Source organism: Gavialis gangeticus, unplaced genomic scaffold (genome assembly GCF_001723915.1).
Source record: "Gavialis gangeticus isolate Ggan-Ray unplaced genomic scaffold, GavGan_comp1, whole genome shotgun sequence".
NCBI classification, from domain to species: domain Eukaryota; kingdom Metazoa; phylum Chordata; order Crocodylia; family Gavialidae; genus Gavialis; species Gavialis gangeticus.
Window position 1 is genome coordinate 233,524,860 of NW_017729032.1, and position 18,389 is coordinate 233,543,248.

The window sequence follows — 18,389 nt, forward strand, 5'->3', positions numbered from 1 at the left end:
GAGTACAGCAGAGGGCAACAAAAATGGTTAGGGGGCTAAGGCACATGACTACTGAGGAGAGGCTGAGAAAACTGGGCTCATTTAGTCTGGAGAAGAGAACACAGAGGGAATTTAATGGCCACCTTCAACTACCTGAAGGGGGGTTCCAAAGGATGGAGTTTGACTGTTCTCAGAGGTGGCAGATGACAGAACAAGGAGCAATGGTCTCAAGTTGCAGCAAGGGACATTTAGGTTAGCTATTAGGAAGAACTTTCTCACTAGGAGGGTAATCAAGTACTGGAACAGGTTACCCAGAGATGCTGTGGAATCTCCATTCTTGGAGGTTTTTAAGACCTGGCTAGACAAAGCTTCGGCTGGGATGATCAAGTTGGGGTAGCCCTACTTTAAGCAGGGGGTTGGTCTCTAGATGACCTCCTGAGGTCCCTTCCAACTGTAATTTTCTATGATTATATGATTCAATGTTTCTATAGCCACAACAAAACCAGAAAAATCTTGTAAAATTAGCTTGAGTCTTTAATGAAATACAACTGGTATTTCAGTTCTCTCTCTTATTAGGTTTTGTTTTAGAATACTTTCTTTTCCTTCCCTTGGCAGAGAATCCTCGTTTCTTCCCTGATTGGCAAGCAGCATCATTCTCATGAGGCAGGGCTGTATGGGACTCTCTTTGGAGCTTGTCTGTTCAATTGCTTAGCTGTACGGAAACAAATAGTTTGAAAACTTTAAGGCAGCGATTCCTAGCCAGGGTGTGGCAGCACCCTGTGGTGCTGACAGATACTTTTAAGGGTTCTGTGGGATACCACACAATATTAGCACTACTACAGCCACCTACACATAATTCAAGAGATAACCCCAGAGATTTCAAATAGGAATCAAAAGTGTCAAAAGCATTCTGCCCTCTTGTAGTCTGAGTTCTTTTCAAGAAAAGAATAACTCCGTATTTTTTCCAAGGAAAAAAATTAGTAAAAGCTAAGAGCTTGCATTTTCTGAGGGATTCTTTGAGTCTAAAAAACATTGAGGACCTCTGGCTTGTGGCATTCCCATTGTCTTTTACAAAGTGACTAAAAGCCAGGTCTCTAAAGCTATGCAAAACAAAAAGGACATTAGAAAAAACAAACAACAACATAATAGTTGAATTTCAAGACAAAACTTTGACACAATTCTACCTAATAACACATTTTACCATAACAGAACAATCCTATATTGACTAAAATAGTAATTATATTTTTTACACTAAAATAAATGCAATGAAATAAAAACAGGAGTTTTTAAATGCTTGATTGAAAAAATTTGATTTGTCTAGAAACTTGGTAGTTTTTTCTCCATAAGATAGTATTAAGGGTGTGAAACATGCTAATATGACAGACGTTAGTATCTAGAAAATCTTAATTTAATGAGGAAGAGATGTGGTGATGGCCAGCCAGAAGAATTCCTCTGATTTATAGTTGTTCCTTTAATGTGTTGGTTAATAAAATGCAAATGTTTTATGGAGCACGTTCCATTTCAGAGGTGTGATAGAACTCTGCTGGACTGCAGAAGAGGCAGAGTGCGTCAGAGCTCCCAAGATTTGTGGCAGCCTGCCATACATGTTGCCCTGGAACTGGGATTATCTCCTGTGTCATGTCATGGAGAAATCCAAAATGTTGGTCTTTCCTTCTGAATTGAAAAAAAAAAAAGAATCAATTTCTCCATAAAATGGAATTCCCACTCTCTAGAGCACAAGCTGTCCTCCCTAATGATGAAGAATCCTGCCAGCGTAACATAAAATGCTCCTTGCTAGGCAGTTCAGCATTTCTTCTTTTTAGGCTTAGTTTATGATCATTTGTTTTTACTGTCAAAGAATACTGTTTGAAATGCTCAAGCCATAAAGTTCCTGCCTCAGTAGTTAAACTACTTCTACATCTGCTTTAAATCTTCATGAATTAGTTAATGGGAAGGAAAGCAGTCTTCCACAGCAACCACAGAGAAAGCTGCGATTCCAAGTGCAGTGTTCAGTAATCACTTGTGTCAAACTGTTTGCCAACAGTGAGAAGATCCTGGAAGAATTCTCACCTATCTGTGAACTCAAGGCCAAATTCTCATCGCAGATACACATACAAATTCACTTGGACTCTCTGGGCAGAATTTAAATTGCAGTTATGTCAGAGCTTTCCTTTTCTCTCCCAGTGTGATACCTCAGTCTTACAATGATACAGCTGAAGGTTACGTGACTTATATTCCTCATTGAAACAGGCAAACCTGTAATCAGGATTATGGAATTTTGCCCCATGAGTCTGACTGGCGAGTGCTTTCTGGAATTTGGTAGACAACGTTATTTGGGTAGATGTGATATCTTTTATTAGACTAACTAAATAGTTGGGGAAATTGTTCTTTGCAAGCTTTTGGGTACAAACACTTCTTCAGGCGAAGGGAGAGTCTGGAGTTTGGAAAATTTATGAAATACTGGATTAGATGTTTTTAAAACAATATGTTAAATAGACGCTTGCTTAAGATGGTTGGATAGGCCTGGCCCTACTTAACTATAATTATCTCTTTCCAGATCCTCACCTGCAATAAGCAGATACACTTCCTGTAAAGCAAATAGAGCTGTTAATTTACATTAACTGAAGATCTGGCCCAATGCTTTTTTAAATACCCTGCTAATACTATTAGCTCTCACATGATGCATCACTCTAATGCCACTAAGCTTATTGACAACACACACATTCACCCCCCAAAAAAGTTTTGTTTTGGTTTTTTTAGTACAATCAGGGCCAATGCAGTTGAGAAACTGCACTTGGGTCTCTGCAACAAAACTCAGCCCATGAACTGCAGCCACAATGATTAACAAGGAGTTTCCAGAAGTTAATATTCCAGGCAAAAGGGTGGCTCCTTGGGAGGTTGAGCAGTGGAGAGTGGAAGTTAAAATGACTTGTGCACCACTGAGCTGGAACATTCTGCAGCTGGGTCATTGATCTGCACTATTCTGGCAGGGCACCACTTTTGTATTGTTAATTTTCAATGACATAAAGGCTTGTATTAATACAGGAAACAGAATGAAAGGGCCAACGAACTGAAGGGAAGACAAAGGAGAGGCCAACCCAAATATGGAGAATTTGACAAGCTGTGCCACAAATACAGGAACAAATTCCATCCAGGAACAATAAGAAATTCATTACTTTGTGAATCAAATATACCAGGTCAGATCCTCACTGGGGTAAAGAGATACTGCTCCTTTGAATCCAGTGACTTTATTTACTGATTGACACCTGCTGAGGATATAACTGATGGCTTACATTACCAGTAGTGCCATGCATAACCATTATTCTCCCCTTTGAGGGAAATACTTGTACAAAGTATTTTTATATAAATATTAAAGTCTAATGCCCACTATCCTGAAATCCTTTTTTATGACCCCTAGTATAATAGTAAGTATGAAAAGGTGCATAAACCTCAAAGAAGTTGTTCATCTATCAGGAAGAAGAATGTTTGTTCTAAAAACAAGGGGGTAATAATTTATTGTTTCGATCCTCTGTAATAAACTTGAAATAATGCCCTTAAATTTCAGAGTTTTACTGTCAGTGAGACAGTCATTAGTTCTTATGACTGAATTCCCACACCATAACATTCATCAGTGTCTCAAAACAGTCCTCCTGTACTTTCCCTAGGGCTCTATTCAGCCAAAGTGCAACTCCCCAGGTCCTCTGCACTGGGATCTCAATGACAACACACCAAACTTTGCTATGACTCAAGTCCTGTCAAAAACTTAAACTTGGGATGGCTGAATACTCCACCATACCACTTCCTTCACTTAAGGGGAACTCATATGACCTCTCCCACTAGATCAACTAGGAAACAGAGCCATCTCTTAATAATATAGTCTGAACAAAATAAGCATGCTGAATTTCATGATGGGGAACTGGTTCTACCAGAATTGCATGAGATCATGGTCTTGGAAGGTTTATGATGCAAATAGAGAAATGTGAGGTCCACAAAGAAGCTCGAGTTATTGACTTCTCAAATGATACCGGGAAACACAAAAGGGCAATGTAAATGAAAATAAATTTACCGGAGAAATAAGTTAGTTACAAGACAGGGCATTAAAGCTTGAAGACCTGGCACTAATCAAACTAAACAAAAAAGGAAATAAGTCATCTTTCATTAGGGACAATTAGTGAACTTGGTCTGGGGAAGGTCTGGGTCCATTCCCAGGCTCATTCTAAAGCAGGGGTGGGCAAAACATGGCCTGTGGGCTGGATCCAGTTTGACCGGCAATGTCATCTGGCCCTCAGGTGGGTGCCCACCAATTAATAACATCTGGCCTGGCCTGTGGCTGCCCTGCTGTGCTCCACATGGGGCCAAGCCCTGTCCAGTCCTGCCGGGGCAACAAGTTGCACTCCCACCTTTGCCTGCAGGATGGGGCCAGCCGTGGCCAGCATGTACAGCTTCTGAGTTAGGCTGCTGTTGCCACTGCTGCAGCCACCCGGAGAACTGCTCAGCTTCCCCAGCCTCCAGTGGCTCCTCCTCCTGTCCCTGCTGCAGCACTCCAGGCAGCAGGCAGGGAAGTGGCAGTGGGGAGTGGGGAATGTGGGGCCCATATCAGGGCCCCAGAGCTGGTGCTGGTGGGAGCACAGGGTCTGTGCTGGGGCTGGTGGGAACTCAGGGCTGGTTTGAGCTAGAGCAGCAGGAGCATAAAGCCTGGGTTGGCAGGAGTACGGGGCCAGCCTGGTTCCATTGCACAATGCTCCCTGTGGCTCATGCACAGCTCCCAGGACTCAGCCAGGGCAGTAGTAAGCAGGGCCAAGCTGGCCTGGCTTCTTTGTATGGATCTCCCTGGTGATTCCCTCCTTGGTGATTCCCAGGAGCTGCACATGGCAGCAGGGAGTGGGGCCAGACCACCAGCTCCATCACACGTGACTCTCAGCTGAGTCCTGGGAGTTGCATGTGAGCTGCGGGGAACCCCACACAATGGAGCCAGGCTGGCCTGGCTACACTCCCTGCCACGTGCCTCTGCAGGGCTCCACCTGCTGCAGGCTATGAGCACTTTGAGGGCCCACTGCCGGTGGCTGCTGCTGCCATGGGCAGCAGGGGCTGTGCACCAGGGGGAGCATGTGGGATGGCCCCCCACATGCATACTCCACACAATAAAATAAGAGTAATGCTATTTTGAACTATTATGCCATCATCTCTATATACACTGTGCAAACACACATAAAACAGGGCAAAAATATTTTTTGAAATAAAATTAAAATATCATAGTAGATGTTTGATTTTTAGTATACGATTTATTTTTTTCCAGTTCCAAAATGGCAACCCTCCCCCCACCCAAAAGGAGTACTTCCAGGGGCAAGGGGAGGGGCTTCCAGTGGCAAAAGTCAAGAGTTAAGGGTGGGACTTCCAATCCCAAGAAGGTGACCAGGGGGTGGGGCACCCATCAAGGGGCAGAGGTACCCTCGCCACCCTCAACAGTTCAGCTAAACTCATTAAGCAACTCTCCGGCTGAAATACTTTAGACCAGGGGTGGACAATTATTAGAGACAGTCTCCATTTATGTAAATACCAACCATCTTGATGTAATAGGTGGATATAGAGCAGACAGTTAAGAGGAATCCTGAGAACATCAGGCAGAGTTTGCCAAGCCAGAGGAAAGAAGGAATCTTAGTTCAAATGGGCTAAGTGGATTCAGTGGCATATTTGATTAAAAGTCTCAGGGGGAGAAAAGTTAAAGCTAAGACTGTATTGAATGAGTGAGTACGGTATGAACAGACAAACAATTTTGCATTTAAGCACCAGCCTTCGCCTTTGCTCACAAATGTATGTGAACCTTAATTTTAAGCTTTCCAAAATTCAATTGCAAGTTTAAGTTTGAGACTATTGTGTTCAGAGGAAACAACTCACAGTGGCCAGTATCAGTCTTCTAGTCCCTGCAGGTTGCCAAACTCCTGATATAAAACCAAGAATTTCCTGTGAGGCTGATATCAGGAAAACAATTATCAAACTAGGTTCATGTTCACCTTTGTTTTGAATTATTATTTGGTTTTTTTTAACAGGAATGAAAAACTTGGATCAGAAACCAAAGCTGATGTAATATTCACCATGTAGGTATTTGTCACATTATATTCAATGTTAAGACTGTTTACTCCACTCTAGATAAATACCAGAAGGGGCTCTGAACTTTTTACTACCCAAAAAGCTGTCTTCAGAACACACTGAAATAAAAGAAAGGTTGAATGTTAATAAAGTAACCAAATAAGAACATTTACATAGTATTAAGATCATGATTACTGAAACAACTCCTGTCTGCTATTTTTTTCACTCTGTTTACCCCATCTATAGATTTCCCCCCGCCCATCAGAAAATTTATAATTAGTGTATGTGTGTGTGTGTGTGTGGGGGGGGGGGTTAAAAACAAAAAGTCAGTTCCAAGATGGTAACCCCCGCCACCCGCTACAAAGGGTTAAAGTCTAATTACCCATATTAATTTCTTTCTGAAATTTTCAAACGCATAAAAAAGGAGGAGGGTTTCATAAGGCCCTATTGTAACTGTCCTATGATATCACAAAAGCTAAGGTCACGTTGACCTGCTCTGTTAGAGTACATCATCTACTTAGCAAAAAAGAAAACAAATTGCGTCACATTTTATTCCATCAGCGGTTGTAAATGAAAAGGATATTTTGAGAAACTGAATTAATAATACATTAAAATAACTAGGAAGGAAGGTTGATAATTAAACGTGTTCTGTAATTCAATCCCAGCCTGAACAATGAGTCTCCTCTTTTGGTAATAGTTCTTTTTAATTACAGAAATGACAGCTCTGAGTGGCTCAAACCTTCTCTGTCATCTTCAACCCAGACAAAGCCAATTAAGAAAACACCAAACCAAAAAGGCAGATCATTCATTTTACATCCAGTTTTCCCAACCACGTCCCTCCAGAGATCACGGAAAGGCAGAGGCACTTCAGGACTTAACAGTACAGCAATTACAGCAGCCTATAGCCCAGGGCTCCCCAAACATTGTCCACTTAACCCTTTTAGATCAACTGAACCATTCCTGGAGTACGATACTGCAGTGAAGCTGGCAGAAGGAAGCCACAAGATGACTACAGCAGCATACAAGAAGCAATTACTTTTGGACAATCAAAGAATAAACACTGACAGCAGACAAACCTGCAGCACTATGTAACGGAACCAGACAGCCTTTAATAAAGGATCTCTTCTGAAATTTTCTAGCAAGGTGCTCACTGAAAGACCAAGCCAGAATGACTGCCAGTTATATCATTGTGTTGATACATAAAATGAAAGGGGACTCTGCTTAGAATACCTGAATGCAGGGCCATTTAAATGGAGGGCGCTACACTGCCTTCTACTGCTTCAGGGCCTGGTCCAAAGGACTTGAAGAGAGAAAAAGCACCTAAGTCCACCCTTGAGGCTTTCCTGGATGTTCCTGGGTACATTCTGGTATTTAGGTAATCATTCTGCCTCCTCTTGCATGTATTAATATCACTGCCTTCAACCCATTTTTTGGCAGACAGGTCCAAATTCTTACCAAGCCTCCCCTTTGAACAGAACCTCCTTTCTGATAGTTAGCCTCAACTTCATTGCCATTACTAGGCCTAAAAATTAATACTCCAAAGGGATGATGGGAATCCTTTGGGCACTGGGTTTCAAGCTATTATATTTGTTTCATTCTGTCACAGCTGGAAGCTTTTTTAACAACAAACTCTTCAGAAACTAATGGGTCCCAGAGAAGTGCTAGTGCATTACAGCCACTGAATCAGCTCTTAGTGAATCCCACATGCTGCCAGTCCTTGCCTGCTTGCCGTGTGGGTGAATGATAGCAGCTGTTTTTCCCCTCTGTGAGTCTTGTGTGCCATTATTAGGCAATTTCTCCAGAGCTCAGAGGCTGCTGTTTCTTCGCACCTTCACAGGTACGGTGAATTGTAAAAGCAACAGGAAGAAGCAGAACAGGGTGTCCTGGGATTGTACAGCTTCACCCCATGCCTTTTATTCAGGGCTGTTTATTATTAGGCACAATTGTGTCTCCACTATTGGACTGAACAGAACCACTCCATTTTTTCCTTTTCCCCCTTTAGGAAAAGGGGCATAGGGTGATGCATTATTTTGTTAGGAGGAAGTATATGAACTTACTGTTCTTTTCCAGTGTGCTTTCACAATGTGGTCTTACTCCATTGATCAGTGAAAGCAAGTCCAGAATTCATCTGTAAGAAAGAAGACTATGCTAATGGCACCTAGTAGAGTATTTAGCAACCAGCTGTTAAACTGGAAAAGTAACAGGAACTTTAAGGAAAAGGGAAAATATGTTTAAAATACACAAATGAATATTTACTCTCATTATACAGAAAGGTACTCTGTTTTTTTGGGCCCTGAAAATGAGCAGCCCCACAGACATAAACAATTGTTCGATGAAGAAAAGGGGGAGAGGACATTGCACTGCCAGGAAATAGTGGTGCAGTGGCAGGGTACCAGGATAGATCCGGAGGGGCCACAATGGCATGGTCACACCCCACTTTCAGAACACATTGCAGGAGCAGCAGTCAAGCACTATTTTTGAAGTCCCTGAAAAAAGTAAAAACCCCCTTCCTCCCTTTCAGTGCTCAGTGGCATGTTTCCTCCCATCCCATTCCCCATCCTCCCTGCTGTCTTTAACTGACCTGGGGTCAGGGGGAGCTCCAGAGCCCCTCCTGCCCTGCTCCAACTGGACTGTGCATGGGATTGGGCTCAGCCAAAGATGGTGGCCCCAGTGACGGGCACATTGTTCCTTCCTGCCCGATCCCCCTGGGTGCTGCCTGCCAGGCTAGGGGCAAGTGCAGGAAGGGGGAACCCACCTACCATTGCTTTCTGCCCCTGACTCAACCCAGCCCTCACACAGCCCTGTGGAGTGGGACAGGGGTGGCTCTGAAGCTCTCCAAGTCAAAAAAGAAATAGTAGGAACGGCACCAGTGATCAGAGGGGGAAGTGGGGGAGGACATGGGAGGGAAGAGGGGGGTGCCACTGAGCGCAGAGAGTAAATGGAGGAATCCCAAGAGCATGGGGAGGGGGGCAGGCTTCTTACGAGCTTCACAGACTTTTAAAAAAGTCCCAGAAGCTGCTCCTGCAATGTGGTCGTCCTGCCCTAGTCAGGGTTGGGGAGCTGGGAAAGAGGGTGCTGCCACCCCTTCAGATCTAGTCATTTCTCTTGTACCCTTTTTTACAACATTCTGGATTTGCTCATCACACATACTATAGTATATTTTGAAATCATATCTTAGAAAAAATCTCCCCAGACCTTTTAATTGAGCCTAGCCCATGATTTTGGAAGCACTGGGTAGTAGTAACCTTTTCTTGCTGCCCACGCATCTTTGAAGATGCTGCCACACAGAGAAATCAATCAGTCAGTCTTTAAAAAAAAGGTCAGAAATAATTCATTCCAGCTGTGATTTGAGGATAATTATTTGAGTCCAGGAAAGGAAAAAGCCTCTTTCCATCAACCCCACAGATATCTGCATGATATAGCCAAATTCCCCACCCTGTTCTTGCCACTGACCGGGCTGTCATTGCTAATATCACTATGACTTCTTGTTTACTGGTTTAAAAGGAATTATGCCCCCAAAATATAAACAAGTATTTTTCTCTTTGAAATGTGACATTATCTGGACTGCATGCAGTTTGGCAGTGCCAGCTGCCAGTGCAGCCCCATTGTGTTTAGAGAGAGGAGGACTGAAGATTTCAAAAGATTTTTTTTAAATAGTTATGACTTTGCCTGAAATCCCACTGGGAGCTTAACCAAGGCAATTTCTTGAAAGACTGGTCTAAATATATCTTTTGGCACTTGATGTAAAGCTTGGTTCAGCTCTCTTAGTAATACATGATAGACAACTAAACAATTTTTTAATGGAAACCTGCAATGGATCTCATCAACCAAGCTATGTATTACAAATTTGGGCAGAAAAATACATTGATTCTAACACCATGGTATATTTTACCTACAATTCCCTGACCTTCTGTACAATGTAGGTCACATTTTATATGGTTCTTAAGAGATGGATAGTGTAGAGCTGTATCTAAAATAAATAGAAGAATACAGTGTGATTGTGTGTTAAATATGCAATTCATATTAGGGTCACATGCCACATCCAGCTTACCCATTTAAAATCTGGTCCAGCCATTTAAAACTAAGGAAATATGATCCAGACAAATGAAGTTCAGTTGTTGGTATAGCATTTCTTTCTAACTTCACTTAACTAAATATATGACTCCTTTGCATAGTTGAGAAGAATATGATAAAATACATTTAATCTTGGAGGTTTTTATTTTTTATTTCAAAACTGTGAGAAATCTCTGAGATTGGAAAACTGAAGAAAGTCAAAGTGGGCTTACAGAGAACCAAAAACAGTCACCGGGCTAGAGTTTCATGGACAAAAAACCCAAACATTATGTAGATTAACAGGAAAATAAGTATTACTGATTGGGTCAAGCTTTCCAGCAAGATAAAATGAGTACTACAGAATTTATTTTCATTAAAGAAGTCCATAGATCAGATGACAGGAATTAAAATGTGCGTCTAGTCTTGGCTTATCTGCAGCTTTTCTGCTATGACACTATAACACACATTTTAAAGTACAGAAAGTACAGAATTATGATATCCAAGCAGATATTCTAGAACAAGTATTATATTATACTAGTTGACCACTAAAAGCCAAAAAATAGAAGAAATACAGTAAAAAAATCTATACAAATCAGAAAGATTGTTAAAAACAGGGAATGCAATAATCTTAATCATTGAACTAGAATTTTAAAGTGATTTATGAAGGAAATTAAATGACCAAGTACAGGTATTCAAAGGAAGCAAACAAAGAACTAAATTTAGAAGGCTGCATCACAAATGGAGTCAAAATTAGACACAAAAGTAGAATATCTAGTTTGCAACAATAATTACTCCCACATTTGCATGATGAGGGTTCTTTGGTAATTTTTTGCTAAGCTATTATCTTTTTAAAAAGAAAGTGTACACTAACTAAAGCAAGGGAAATCCAGGCCATCAAGCCTCAGGGCAAAACAATTAGGGTGGGATTTGCAGAAGCACTAAATATTGCCCCCAAACTTTTGACTAAATGTGGTTTAGTTGGACTACTACCGATAAACGTATTCCAAACTACAAAATATAGATATGATGGTTTTTATTCCCATGCTGTACCCAAACACATGTATAACAAAAGGCTGCTATTCTTTTCTTGCATTTTCTAAAGAGCCTCAATCCCTTATAACTCTTAGCTTTTACAATACAAACCTTCTGGAATCACATGATGCTCTCAGCTCTTAAGAACATGTTAACTTTTCTAGTACCCAATGGGTGACTGTACACATGCAGCAAGGATGTAATTACATGCTGCTCCGATGCATGGTAATTACCGTGCTCTAGCAGACTCCAGTGTCATGTGTATCACCGTCCCCACCCAGAAAAATGGCAGTGGGGGCACTTTAACTAAAGCTAATTCAATGAGCTTTAGTTAAAGTGCCCCCACTGCCATTTTTTAGTGTGGGCATGCTGATACGCGAGATGTTCTGGGACCTTTATTTAGAGTCGCTCTTGGAGCCACTCTAAGTAAGGGACCCCATCCCCCTCCCCATATAAATACCTTTTGTTTCATTGCATGACCTCTATTTGTGGCAGGGGTAATTTATTAATTTTTTACATTTTTGACACTACACATTTGAGGCAAATGCATGGTTATCCTTGGTTTAACACTGTCTGTACATGTAGTGTTACTGGAGTTTTGAATAGGAAAGAAGCTACTAAGTTTTTAGGACCTGAAGAGAATGAAGTCAGGTCAGGACAGTTTATGAAACTTTCTTCATCCATTCTCTTGACCCTTTTTTTGTGGGCTGTGCGCAAAGATGACTCTATCACTTTCTGAGGAACTATTCGTCTTTGTGAAAGTTAAAACGAGAACCAAAGGAAAATGTCAATGAATGCTTCAGTGGCACTAATAGGGTAAGAAGAAAGAAAAGAAAATCCATTTACAAGCTCATAATTTTTAAATGTCTATAACTGTCTAATGTTATTTAAACACTAGATATATACACATTCTAAGTTACTAAAATGTTTCCATGCTCTGCCAAATACATTTCTTCAGCATGATTGCCTTTTCTTTCCCCCCACCATGACAGATTGCATTTAATTGAACAGTTGCCAGTTTAAAACTGTCATTAAAAATGCATATATTCAAATAGTCTTAGTACAGCATACTGCCCTTTCAGTTCACTTCCTTCTTTTATCTGGTTGCAAATATCCTTTTTATTCGGGACCTAATTTATTTAGAAATAATGTGATTCTTACTAAGGCCAAGGACTAGAATTACAAAAACAGAGTAAGCTTGTTAAATTGCTTAATGGTAATGTTTTTTTACTGATCTCAAAAATGACCTGGCCTCTCCACGTCCCTTTACCACTGGACTCGAGGGTGTTTCAAGGAGGTGACTCACTTAAAGTAGAGGAGAAGTTTGGATCCCAGTTATTTGCTTCAAGAGACTTCTAATAGCAAGTTAAAGCAGTGGAACTAATGCAGGCCATAAAGGAGACAAGGTCCCTCCTTGCACATGAACAGAAAAGGCAGGTTTAGTGAAATGGTGCTTTTATAGAAGGAAAAATTTGGATCAAAAGCATATTTGTACTTAATATGAAACACTGATGAGCAGATCTATTCTCTTTCCGGTTTTATACAAATGAAGTTACTCCTTAAATACAGTAACTTATATCTTATTAACACAATAAGGCAGAGCTATTCACCTATAAGTTTTCAAAAGACAATCCTCTCTACAGGTTAGCAATAAGCTGCGATGGAATCAGCAATGTCTAGTTAGCACTAAGAACTATTTACCATTCCTGAGCCATGGGACAGAATTCATATATTTATGATGAGTATTTAAAGGAAAAGTTAATAGCAATTTGGGGGCTATTAGAGGATGTTCAGCCACTATGTAGCATTAGTGTAAAAACTATATAACTCTATTGACCTTCTAAATGAGTGCACTGTTACTGTCATGCTTTTCAAGTTTTTCTAGAAAGAGCTGGGAGTACTTAAGCAATATGGTTCACAAAGCCTTTTGTTCTCTTGCATTCCTCAGCAAAAGTGCATTAGCCATGAAATGATGAAAGGAGTTACTAAGATATGTTATGGTTCTAAAGACATAGGGCCAGGCCCTCAGTTTTAGTAAGCTGTCATAGCTCCATCCATTTACTTAAATTGAGCTACAATTGTTTAGAGTTGAGAGCCTGACCCATTGTCTGTTAACATGCAGGTCCACAAGTATTTTTGACATTTATATCTTATATATGGATACTTTATTTTGTAACTTTGTGGCCAATGAGAAAAAGAACTAATTATCACCAGTGACAAATGCAAGAAAGAATATGACATTGTTATAGTAGGGTTGGAGTGTTGTTGTAGCTGTGACAATCCAGGATATATGCAAAAAGCAAAGTTTTTTGTGATATCTTTTCTTGGACCAGCTAAAGAGTTGGAAGAGATGTTAGGAAAACTTTCAGGCACAAAATGACCTTCAGAAAATGGGCCTGGAAACAAAAAAGTCATACCTTTAATGGAGGCTAACTACCCTGGATTAAATATAGATAACAGTTTCATGACTCACTGTAATCTAACTCATGTCTCTTCTAACCTCTCAATTCTCGACAGGCAATAGCGATACTCTTCCCTTCTGAATGTTCTTGTTCTTTTACATAATTAGGTTATCTATTCAACTAAAGTTCTCTCTGATGCCTGAAAGTATCTCTTCTGATACCTGCTCTTTGCCCCTGGTTTACAACCCTCCTCCCCTCCCCTAAATGTCTGTTTTATTTTACATATGGAATAAGCCTGACATCATTTAATCTGGTATTTAATTTAGGCTGCACTTGCTTCTTCCCCAGACTTCAAGAAGAGCACACTGCGTCCAAAAGCTTGTTTAGCATCTCTCTCAACTGTTCAATAAACAATATCACTAAAAACCTTGCTGCTATAATATTGGTAATTTTCAAACACCCAAATGAGTTCTGCACCTTTTACAATTTTTAGGATAAAAAAGCATTTAGAGAAAATAAAATTAATGCTTCATTACTTCTTATATTGCATTTAAGAGGAACCTGGAAAAATACTATACCATCTACCAAGAAGGCTAATTTAATGTATATTAAAACAATGAAAGAAAATAATTACTAACATACATATTAAATATTCTTTGGAACTATGATTTTATGATCATAATATGGTGTGATGATGTATTAAAATCAAGTGAGTGGAGAGTCTGAGGAATCACCATGATTAAGGGGTATATGTGAAGAAGAAAATGCAAGGATAAGATAGCAAATTTACTTTCCAGAGCATAACTGAGGGGCATAACAGCACTGGAAAGAGAGATTGAGAAAGTTTAAAGCAAGGGAATATGCAGAATAAGAAAAATCCACAGAAATGGAGGCAGGGTTTGTTCTTTTCTGATGATATGTAACTTGCATGCAAACTATACATCATTTTATGGCTACTTTACAGAAAAACAAGCCCCACTTCATCCCCAAATGACTGGAAAGTGTTAACAGAACTCATACACGCCAGTACTGCATTCAGTACCCCTTGGCTGCACTCAGGGATTTATAATGATCTCTTTATTTATTTATTTAGTGTGTGAGGTTTCAGCATATTGTTTCAGCCATCTTAAGGCAATGTCATCACTAGTGTGAAGAGTTTGAAAGCCACCAGGTAGCATAGTAATAGACACAAGTCAACAGTGCGAAGACATGGTTTGAACTTGTCCACAAGGCATTTGTTGTCCTTGCAAAGGCCCTATTGATATAGATTTGAGGCACAGTGACCCTGTCCAGTTCAAAAACAGTTGAGAAGTGTGTTCTCAACCAGGATGGCCAGGTAAATCCTGGTTGATTGACTATAGGGTCAGAGATGATGTGACGATTGGTGCTTGTACTAACTATTCTTCATGCCGTTGATGAAGTAATGACAAGTCAAAGGGTGTACTAGCTGAGCTACTGGTGGGTGGAATACAGGGGCAAAGTGTCCTGCAACTGAATAATGCAGTATGAGGGCAGATGAACGTCATGTGAGGGCACTGTCATCCCAAGTGGAGCCCACACGTTTGGCAAATAGGTTATTCCTTGTTTTGATTTTTAAAGAAGTTTTCTGGAGCTGTGATTTATGAGCTCAAGTCCAGTCAAGAGTGACTCCAAACTAAGCTGAGTGGGTTTTCAGAGGATGGGCATTTAAGGTGATAGTGAGTTCACAATTAGCACTGCATTATGCAGATGGAAAACACTTGAGACAATCTTTGAGGTATTTGGTTTGAGGCACCATTTGGGGCAGTACTCGGACATCAGTCTCATGTCTCCATCAAGCATGAGTTTCATATTTGAAAAGTCATGGGCTTAGGTTGGAAGGGAGAGGCACCAATACTGATCTCCAGATGAGGCCATTGGCTTGATGATGACTCCAAGAGCTAGTTCAATTGGCCAGGTAGACTCTAAAGTGTTGACCATGTAGTCTAGTTGAACTATTGCAAGTTCCCTGATGTGGTCAAATTCCTGATATTTTTGCCAGAAGACCAGTATAGCAGTCTTAAAATGCACAGCCCAGCTAAGGTTATATAGACAGTTGAAATTTTGTCATTTAGTGATTATTTCCCTGTTCCTTCCCCTGCTCCCCCAGTTTATTATTTTCTCCTTTTTCTTTTTTACTAAATGAAATACTTAATATATTGCTATTTTCCATCAGGATAGCATAAGCTACTCAGGTGTCAAGAATTTTGCCAGCAGCTTTGGCAGAAAGATTGTAATGCATATTTATCTCTATATAAATCATATGAATACACACATTACCCTACTTCCAGGCATTCTAACCTTCATGTGTACACGTGTTTGTTCTGTTTATGAAAGACAGATAAATACCCAATTTTTTGCTACTGAAACTCTTGCTAAAACCTGTGTTGTCCCAAGATTTCAGTTCTCGATTGCTTGAGCAGACCATGTAATTGGAAGACCACTATTTCCTTATTACCAGTGAAAATTTAGAAGCAAAAAAGATGAGACACAAAGAAGGCTGAACAGCAACATCATGTATATACTGTGATAACAGGCTCAATCCATTGCATGTGCAGATGATCTGCTCAGTAGTTCTCATAATGATATACATTAGTACCAGCTCCTTAAGTAAGGTTACTGGTCAAGGACAGATGATTGTGAAACCACTGGCACGCAGGCTCTACTAGTCTCTCTAGCAAAAGGACTTCACAAAACCAATGCTGGTCATACGTGCTATATACACGTTTTTTATGAAGCCAGTTAACCTCTTTACTTTAAAACAAGAGCTTTGTTATTGGTGAATGTGGCAGCTAATCCTTCACAGCAGATAACTTCAGTAAGGTTGAGTGGAATGAGTTACATTTGCTTCACTTATGCTCCTGAATAATAAAAGATTAATTGTTTTATTTGCCAAAAATAGATTTGGATGAAAGTTAAAAAACATTCAGTCCTGGATAGTGGATTAGTCTAAGCTTCTGTGACCAGAGGGCAGTTCAAATACTTTTGCACTATATCTGTTCTCCCAATTTCATTTTCCTGATCAGTTCAGCCCTACCCCTTGCAACACACCATTAACAGTTAAGTGCAGCAATGTAGCTTAGGGTAACGTGGCTTCAATTTATAGCTGGCATTTAAACTTAGCTTCATGACTGTATGGCCAATAATGTATGTACATGTTTCATTGAGAAATGCTACCCTTTTTCATTTCAAAGCCAAACAACCAGCCATTTACAGAATGATATTGTTGGCCAGTCTTTTTGAGCTGATTAGAATTAATACCTTTCATCAGGCAAGAGTATAAATGTATTGAACTTGGGGATGGCTAGCATAGCAATATGAAGACACTGCAAAAAAAATAATAGATTGCAATCCTACCTTTACTATTACATAACTTATTGCCACAAATTGATGTCCATAGTAGATTCCAATTCATTCCAATATAGTGCATTTGCCAGGAAAGAAACAGGGGGGAAAGTTGCACTCAGCAAAGTGTTTTGAATCAAGGAAAATCAGCACATTAACACAAGGAGAATTTGGTCTTCAGTTATGTTCCAAGACACCCAATACAGAACATTATCCACCCTACCTCCCTAAAAGCCTTTTACTTTTTGTGGTGCCCACAAAAGCTTGCAGAAAAGAAGCAGGAAGCCAAACTGAAATTACTCTCTTTCAACAGGGGCCATAGTGTCTCCTCGCATCCAGCCACCTCTCTCAGGCAATACAGAGCGGATTCCCAGGTTTTATGATCTTTCTCACTGAAACGAAAAATCTGAGGTTTGAAACAGAACCATTTCCATTACTTGCTTAAATGGCTGCTATAAGCCAGGCTTCCCCTCATCCACAGCAAGAGTAAGTCAAGTAATCTCTTATTTCCCCAAAGCTTGTTTATTCATTTTTATTTTCTATCACCCTCCAACAGTCCCTTGATTTTTCTAGGGAAAAAAAACCCAGTCATTGACAGGGTACAAACAGGAACTCCCCCCACAAGAAATAGGGCAAATTAAGCCACTTACTTCCCACCAGGGCAGACAAACCTTTCCTCTTCCTCTTTTTATGTCAGACAGCAGTTTAAATGAACCCCAGCTGCAGTCAGGCCTCCAGTCATTTAACTCTTTCATGTCTGCAGATTTAGTAGGGAAACACATGATTTCACTGGAGAAAAGAGATGAGATCTGACCCAAATCAGAGGTAGGAGGTTTTCCCAACCCCAGACCTGTTAACTATAAGAACAGATGCCAAAGAGTATTTGGTTGATGTAGCTGGATTTGCAAGCCGTCCTACAATGTCTTAAGGAAATGTTACTGTTATGCAAAAACTCATATAGTACATTAGGCCACAACAAGCACTTCTACACACAAAAGAAAGCAACTTTCCAACTAATTTGTGAGGGTTTTGAAAAAAGGCCCATTTCCTTGTTCTGTATTTGTACAGCCCCTAGAGTAATCAAACTCTCCCACGTGACTGGCACTCTTAAACATGATGGTACCAATACATTACCCCTTGCGCTACCAATACTAATAAAAAATATATTGAAAGTGTGTTTTTTCAAATAATTAAAAATATATGTGGTATAAAATGAGTGCAACTTCACCGGACATTCATTTGCTCATGTCAGTGCTGAATGTGATCAACTGAGTTAGGAAGGAATACAGTGCCTTTTATGAGAACTGGTGGTTTTAATTTAATCAAATCCATTCATAACCACAGAGTAATACCATGTTTACCTTAGAAATTGTAACTAAGCTGTCTCTAATCTTGCTCTCTAAGTATGCATGTAGTCTGCATTTCCTCAGTATCTGACCAATAGTATAGCTTGAAAAGCCTAGTGGAATTCAG

The 18,389-nt window shown here is 40.2% G+C and overlaps 1 long non-coding RNA gene across 1 annotated transcript; it reads right to left on the minus strand.

Annotated features, from left to right (window-relative positions):
* Nucleotides 1-1,384: 1,384 nt before the first annotated feature.
* Nucleotides 1,385-17,646, minus strand: LOC109302530. The gene is made up of 3 exons (XR_002098829.1): nt 17,567-17,646; nt 8,124-8,194; nt 1,385-1,653 (listed from the first exon to the last, which is right to left on the minus strand). It is a non-coding gene; the product is annotated as an uncharacterized LOC109302530 (long non-coding RNA).
* Nucleotides 17,647-18,389: the final 743 nt, after the last annotated feature.